The sequence below is a fragment of the Trachypithecus francoisi genome, unplaced genomic scaffold (genome assembly GCF_009764315.1).
Source record: "Trachypithecus francoisi isolate TF-2019V2 unplaced genomic scaffold, Tfra_2.0 Lachesis_group20, whole genome shotgun sequence".
NCBI lineage: Eukaryota > Metazoa > Chordata > Mammalia > Primates > Cercopithecidae > Trachypithecus > Trachypithecus francoisi.
This window is the reverse complement of record NW_022681466.1, coordinates 32,868,956-32,876,220: the sequence shown is the minus strand read 5'-3', so window position 1 is coordinate 32,876,220 and position 7,265 is coordinate 32,868,956.

Sequence of the window (7,265 nt, the reverse complement as noted above, 5' to 3'; positions counted from 1 at the left end):
ACAAAAGTAATTCTGAGAGATTTTTAGCTCACCTAATCTGGAATACCTTTTACAACAGTAAAGAGGAAAAAACTGTCACATACTCAAAACTTCAAACTAAAAAATTTATCAAAATTAACTTTCTAACATACTTGATAGTAGTAGTAGCATAGAATACCACTATCACTATTAATAAAGAAAGCTAACATTTATATAGGACTCACATATTTGTGATTTGTATAAGAATCACAAAAAACGGCCAGGCATGGTGGCTCACGCCTGTAATCCCAGCACTTTTGGGGGGCCAAGGTGGGTGGATCACCTGAGGTCAGGAGTTCAAGACCAGCCTGGTCAACATGGCGAAACCCCGTCTCTATTAAAAATACAAAATTAGCTGGGCGCAGTGGTGTGTGCCTGTAATCCCCGCTACTTGGGAGGCTGAGGCAGGGGAATTGCTTGAGTCCAGGAAGTGGAGGTTGCAGTGAGCCAAGACTGCACCATTGCACTCCAGCCTGGGTGACAGAGCGAGACTCCATCTTGAAAAAAAAAAAAAAAAGAATTACAAAAACAAAGGTAGCATTTTTAGCAAATAAAGTATGCCTGCAATATGTTTTTATAGGACCTTAAAGAGCCACTTACTCTAATTAGGAAATGTACAATTTGAATTGGAGTTTGATTTTAAAAAGAAAGAACTAGGTAGAAAGAGGAGACAGAAAGTTATAGTAGTAATAGGAAAAGAAAAACATGGTGAAAATACATCTTTTCATAATCAATTTTTTTTTTTTTTTGAGACAGAGTCTTGCTCTGTCACCTAGGCTGTAGTGCAGTGGCATGACATTAGCTCACTGCAACTTCTACCCCTCAGGTTCAAGGGATTCTCTTGCCTCAGCCTCCTGAGTAGCTGGGATTACAGGCACATGCCACCACTCCCAGCTAATTTTTTGTATTTTTCTAGAGACGGGGTTTTGCCATGTTGGCCAGGCTGCTCTTGAACTCCTGATGTCAAGTGATCCATCTGCCTCAGCATCCCAAAGTGCTAGGATTATAGACATGAGCCACTGTGCCCGGCCCATAATAGATCATTTTAAGAGCTGTTTCCTGTCAAAATCATATTCTATTATTCTCAATAATGGGACAATAAAGATGGAAAGAATTAGCCAAAGATGAAACAAAATGAATGAAAGAATGAGGTGGGCAAGTCATAAAATAAGATTACTAAGACTGTATTATTAGATGAGTTATTTGGGCTTAAAAGGTGGCCATCTTTATTATACCATGAAATAAAGAAACAGGCTGGGTTCAGTGGCTCACACCTGTAATCCCAGCACTTTGGGAGGCTGAGGCGGGTGGATCACAAGGTCAGGAGTTCGAGACCAGCCTGGTCAGCATGGTGAGCCTCCCATCTCTACTACAAAAATAAAAAATTAGCCAGACATGGTGGCGCACACCTGTAATCTCAGCTACTCAGGAGGCTGAGGCAGGAGAATTGCTTGAACCCGGGATGTGGAGGTTGCAGTGAGCTGAGATTGCACCATCGCACTCCAGCCTAGGCAACAGAGACTCCGTCCCAAAAAAAGAAATAAAAAACAATCCTTATATACATTGTGTGTATTCACTGACAGCAACATGATGAAGTTTCCATAGAAACAACATTCTGCTCACCTAACTTCCCACCTTTTTCAAAGAGCAGTCAGTAAACGGTCAATAATATTCATTTTAACAGATAACATACTGGTAATAAAGGGAGTTACAGCAGAAATCTGTCCTCAATATAATTTACTAGGGAAGATGAGACAAATATAAATGAAAAATTAAAATACATGGTTTCTTTCCTTTTCAGGGAATATTTATCCCTGAATCAAGTGGAGTAAGGGAACAGAGAATCTTGCAACTGAAATGTTTCTGAAAGTAAACTCCTGTACACAGTGGAATTGAGTGGTAAGCCCAGCCTTTCTAAGTGTCTTTTACCTAGTAGTAAAAATAAGAATTATCCGCTCAGAAGACAGTAGGGATTGGCACAACAAATGTTGGAAACAGAGTTTCCAGATTAGGAAAGCCATATTTCAGTATAAATTACTCTTGGACTTCCCCCACTCCCAATAATGCCTTTCGAGGACTGGTACTGAAGAGAGATTTTTCTGACTGTGGAGATACAGAGGTATTTTTTCCCCCAGTCACTTGAAAAAAAAAAAAAAGTTACTGAGTTATAATTTACATACCATACAATTCATCTGCTTTAAGTAGGTTTGCCATGATTTTAAATATATGCACAGTTCTGTAACTATCGCCACAGGTGGAGTTTTGAGTAGTAAGCAAATCACTGAAAAATTGTGTCTTGTGATTTCAGCTCTTACAGCAGTTAACTCTTTGAATTTCTTTCTTCTCCCACTCCCCAAGTAATCATTTCCAGGATAAAGTATGATGCTGACACTAATATGAGGGAACTTCAAGAAGTTTATGGAAAAAAATGATATTAAAAAATAAAAATAAAAACTTTCCTTCTCCATATAAGCTCCATCAAGCTCAAGACACTTCTGTAAGTCAAGATACCAGCCATTTAGTCCACCCCTAAAGAACTCCAGGTCCTGGGAATTTAACCATGTCAGCGTACTCTTTCACTTAAAAAAAAATTTTTTTTTTTTTTTTAGATGGAGTCTCACTCTGTCGCCCAGGCTGGAGTGCAGTGGCATGATCTTGGCTCACTGCAACCTCTACCTCCTGGGTTCAAGCAATTCTCCTGTATCAGTCCCCCAAGTAGCTGATTCCAGGCGTGCACCACCACGCCTGGCTAATTTTTTGTATTTTTTGTAGAGACGGGGTTTCACCATGTTGGCCAGGCTGGTCTTGAACTCCTGACCTCAAGTAATCCGCCTGCCTTGGCCTCCCAAAGTGCTGAGATTACAGGCATGAGCCACCACGCCAGCCCCTTTTCACATTATTATTATTTTTAAAAAGGGTGCCATTTACACATTTTTAAAGATTAAGAAACAAAAAGATATCAGAAGGGGTCAAATAAAGACTGCAAGGTGAATGCCTAATCATTTCCCATCAAACCTCTTGCAAAATTGCCCCTGCTTGATGAGAGGAATAAGCAGGAGCATTGCCATGGTGGGGAACTCTCCAGTGAAGCTTTCCTGGGCAGTTTGTTGTTGTTGTTGTTTTGCTAAAGTTTTGGCTTTCTCATAAGCCTATCTGCTTATTTTTGTAATAAGCACAAATTATCATTCTTTGGCCCTCCAGAAAGTCAACAAGCAAAATGCCTTGAGCAGCCAAAAAAACTGGTGCCATGATCTTTGCTCTGGGACTGGTCCATTTTTGCTTTGACTGGACCACTACCACCTCCTGGTATCCATTGTTTTGATTGTGCTTTGCCTTCAGGATTGTATTGGTAAAACCATGTTTCATGTCCTGTTAGAATTCTTCAAAAAAATGCTTCAGGGTCTTGATCGCACTTATTTAAAATCTCCATGGAAAGCTCTGCTCTTGTGTGCAGCTGATCTGGGTGTGCAGTTTTAGTAACCTTTGAGTGGAAATTTTGCTCAGCTTAAATTTTTCGGTTAGAATTGTGTGAGCCAAACCAATTGCAATGTCTATGGTACTGGCTTTGGTTTCTGCTATTGTTGGTCATCTTCTATGAGAGTATGTGAGAAACAAACTTACCCATCCAAACCCAAAGAATGGACTCAGAGACCCAGAGAACTGTGAAAGTGAGACTTTTAATGACAGTCTTGCAAGATTGGGTGTCTGATAGACAAGCACACCCAGCACAGTTTTTTTTTTTTTTTTTTTGAGAGGGAGTCTCGCTCTGTTGCCCAGGCTGGAGTGCAGTGGCCAGATCTCAGCTCACTGCAAGCTCCGCCTCCCGGGTTTACGCCATTCTCCTGCCTCAGCCTCCTGAGTAGCTGGGACTACAGGTGCCCGCCACTTCGCCCGGCTAGTTTTTTGTATTTTTTTAGTAGAGACGGGGTTTCACCATGTTAGCCAGGATGGTCTCGATCTCCTGACCTCGTGATCCGCCCGTCTCGGCCTCCCAAAGTGCTGGGATTACAGGCTTGAGCCACCGCGCCCGGCCCCAGCACAGTTTTTTTTAATTTAATTTTATTTTTTTGAGATGGAGTTTTGCTCTTGTCGCCCAGGCTGGGGTGCAGTGGCACGATCTTGGCTCACTGCAACCTCTGCCTCCCAGGTTCAAGTGATTTTCCTGCCTCAGCCTCCCAAGCAGCTGGGATTATAGGCGCTTGCCACCATGCCCGGATAATTTTTGTATTTTTAGTAGAGATGGAGTTTTGCCATGTTGGCTAGGCTGGTCTCAAACTCCTGACATATGGTGATCCACCCGCCTCAGCCTTCCATGGTGCTGGAATTACAGGTGTGAGCCACTACGGCAAGTCCCAGCATAGTTGGTTTTTTTTGAGACAGAGTCTCACTCTGTCAACCAGGCTGGAGTGCAGTGGTGTGATCTCAGCTCACTGCAACCTCCGCTTCCCAGGTTCAGGTGATTCTCCTGCCTCAGCCTCTCCAGCAGCTGGGACTACAGGTGCCTGCCACCATGCCCAGCTAATTTTTGTATTTTTAGTAGAGATGGGGTTTCACCATATTGGCCAGGATGGTCTCTTGACCTCATTCATGATCTGCCTGCCTCAGCCTCCCAACGTTCTGGGATTACAGGCGTGAGCCACCACACCCGGCCCCCAGCACAGTTTTAACAAGCAATTTATCCCCTAGTATGCAGGTCCCTCCCCCGGTTCCTCATAGGCTGAGTACTATGGGGTCACAATCTTCCCAGACATTGCCTATTAATTGTTGGGTAGGGGCTTTAGGTGTTTTTTTTTTTTTTGGTGGGGGGGTTGTCTTGCTGCATTTTATTGCAGCCCACAATGCACTGCAATCCTACTTAGCTCGCGGGCTTTTCAGGTATTTAACTTATGACCTAAGTAGCTAGGCAGGTTGATAAGAGAAGACAAAGTGAGCTATTTTGCAGACTAGTAAACTTTCATCTTAAACTTTTTTGGTTTGGGTGAAGGCAACTAAAGGGGGAAGGAGAAGTGTTGGGGAAGAGGGAGGGCGACAAGCAGGCATCAGCTATCCAAGCAGCGGCCCAGTATGTCCTGTTTCTTCTGTAGTTTGCTGACCTACGCCCATGTAAGGCATTTTGTCTTGAAAACGGGCCACTGGGCCGGGCGCAGTAGTCAAGCCTGTAATCCCAGCACTTTGGGAGGCCGAGACGAGCGGATCACGAGGTCAGGAGATCGAGACCATCCTGGCGAACACGGTGAAACTCCGTCTCTACTAAAAAATACAAAAAACTAGCCGGGTGAGGTGGCGGGCGCCTGTAGTCCCAGCTACTTGGGAGGCTGAGGCAGGAGAATGGTGTAAACCCGGGAGGCGGAGTTTGTAGTGAGCTGAGATCCAGCCACTGCACTCCAGCCTGGGCCACAGAGCGAGACTCCGTCTCAAAAAAAAAAAAAAAAAAAGAAAACGGGCCACCGTATATGTTATTGCCTTCAAGCATGAAAAGATTATTTTTTTCCTTGCAAATTGATGTGGGTAGTCTGCCACTGCAGGCTTCCTCTTCAACGCTGTCTCATCCCTTCTTAAAATTAACTCTCTAATTATAAAATACTGATTTCTTTGAGGCATTGTGCCCATAAACTTTTTGTAAAGAATTAATGATTTTACCATTCTTTCACCCAAGTTTCATCATAAATTTGATGTTTATCCTTGCTTCAATTTTAACAGAATACATGTTGCTCTGATAGGGGCTCTTTTCAAACATGTCTTATTCTTTTTAGTACATCAAATTAGATGCTGTTCATACATGTTATAACAAGATAGTACGAGTTTATTTTGGTGTAAAAAATTTTTCAAATCCATGCATGATTTGTTCATAACACACATTTTCCATGAACTTTTAAAAGTCTCCTCCTGAGATTATTGGATTGAATCAAAAGTATTTAAAAAATTTCTCTTGGTTGGGCACGGTGGCTCACACCTGTAATCCCAGCACTTTGGGAGGCCGAGGCAGGCAGATCACGAAGTCAAGAGATCGAGACCATCCTGGCTAACACAGTGAAACCCCGTCTCCAGTAAAAATAAAAAAAATTAGCCAGGCATGTGGGTGGGGACCTGTAGTCCCAGCTACTCGGGAGGCTGAGGCAGGAGAATGGCGTGAATCCGGGAGGCAGAGCTGGCAATGAGCCAAGACCGCGCCACTGCACTCCAGCCTAGGTGACAGAGTGAGACTCCGCCTCAAAAAAAAAAAAAAAAAAAAATTAGGTTGCTTCCGACAATGAAGTTGGTAAAGTTCATGCTTAATAAATCCGCTGGTTGTGGGAGCAATTCATAAAACTGACAGTGAATGTATAACTAAGGAGTTTAGAAAATCCTCAAACTCCAATTAACATGAGGATGTAATCTTAGGAGGCAAAACTGGAAGTGGTTGTAATTTGCTCAGCACAAAAGGAATCAACCATCTAGTGTATTGTTTAGAGAATTGTGTGAAAATTAGTCTGTAGAAAGGTAATTGCCAGTCTTTACCCAGCGCTGTCCAGGGTACAGAGAAACAGAATCCAGGTGCTGTGAATTTATCTGTCTTGGAGAGAAATACTTTGTCATGGGGGCAGGGATCATTTATCAGGTCTCAGGATCTGAATGAAATATCCCTCAAAATGATTCACCTTGTTTTGTTCTTATTTCCAAATAAGTTGTTTATTTGCTTTTTTGATGTTTTACTCTTGTGGACTGAAATATGTTAACTCTGGTTAACTGGTAACGTCCTTAACTGTAATCATCACCAAGCTAACGCCATCCTGGGAGACCTGATAAAACAGCCGTCAAGACTTTTCCTGCCATATACTGACCTCATCATCAACTCCAGAACAGTTGGTTACATTCAAATACAAAAAAAGGTGCCAGTGGAGAAATAAGAACGTCCTATTCACTCTCAATTAAGTTCCACTTTGTATTGTGCTGAACTGAACAAAATCAGAAATTACTGCATTAAATTAGACAAGAATAAATTAAAGTAAATTCAGGTTGGGTGTGGTGGTTCACGCCTGTGATCCCAGCACTTTGGGAAGCCAAGGTGGGCAGATAACTTGAGGTCAGGAGTTAGAGACCAGCCTAGCCAACATGGTGAAACCCCATCTCTACTAAAAATACAAAAATTAGCCAGGCGTGGTGACATATGCCTGTAGTCTCAGCTACTCGGGAGGCTGAGGCACGAGAATCGCTTGAACCTGGGTGGAGGAGGTTGCAGCGAGCCGAGATCCTGCCACTGTACTCCA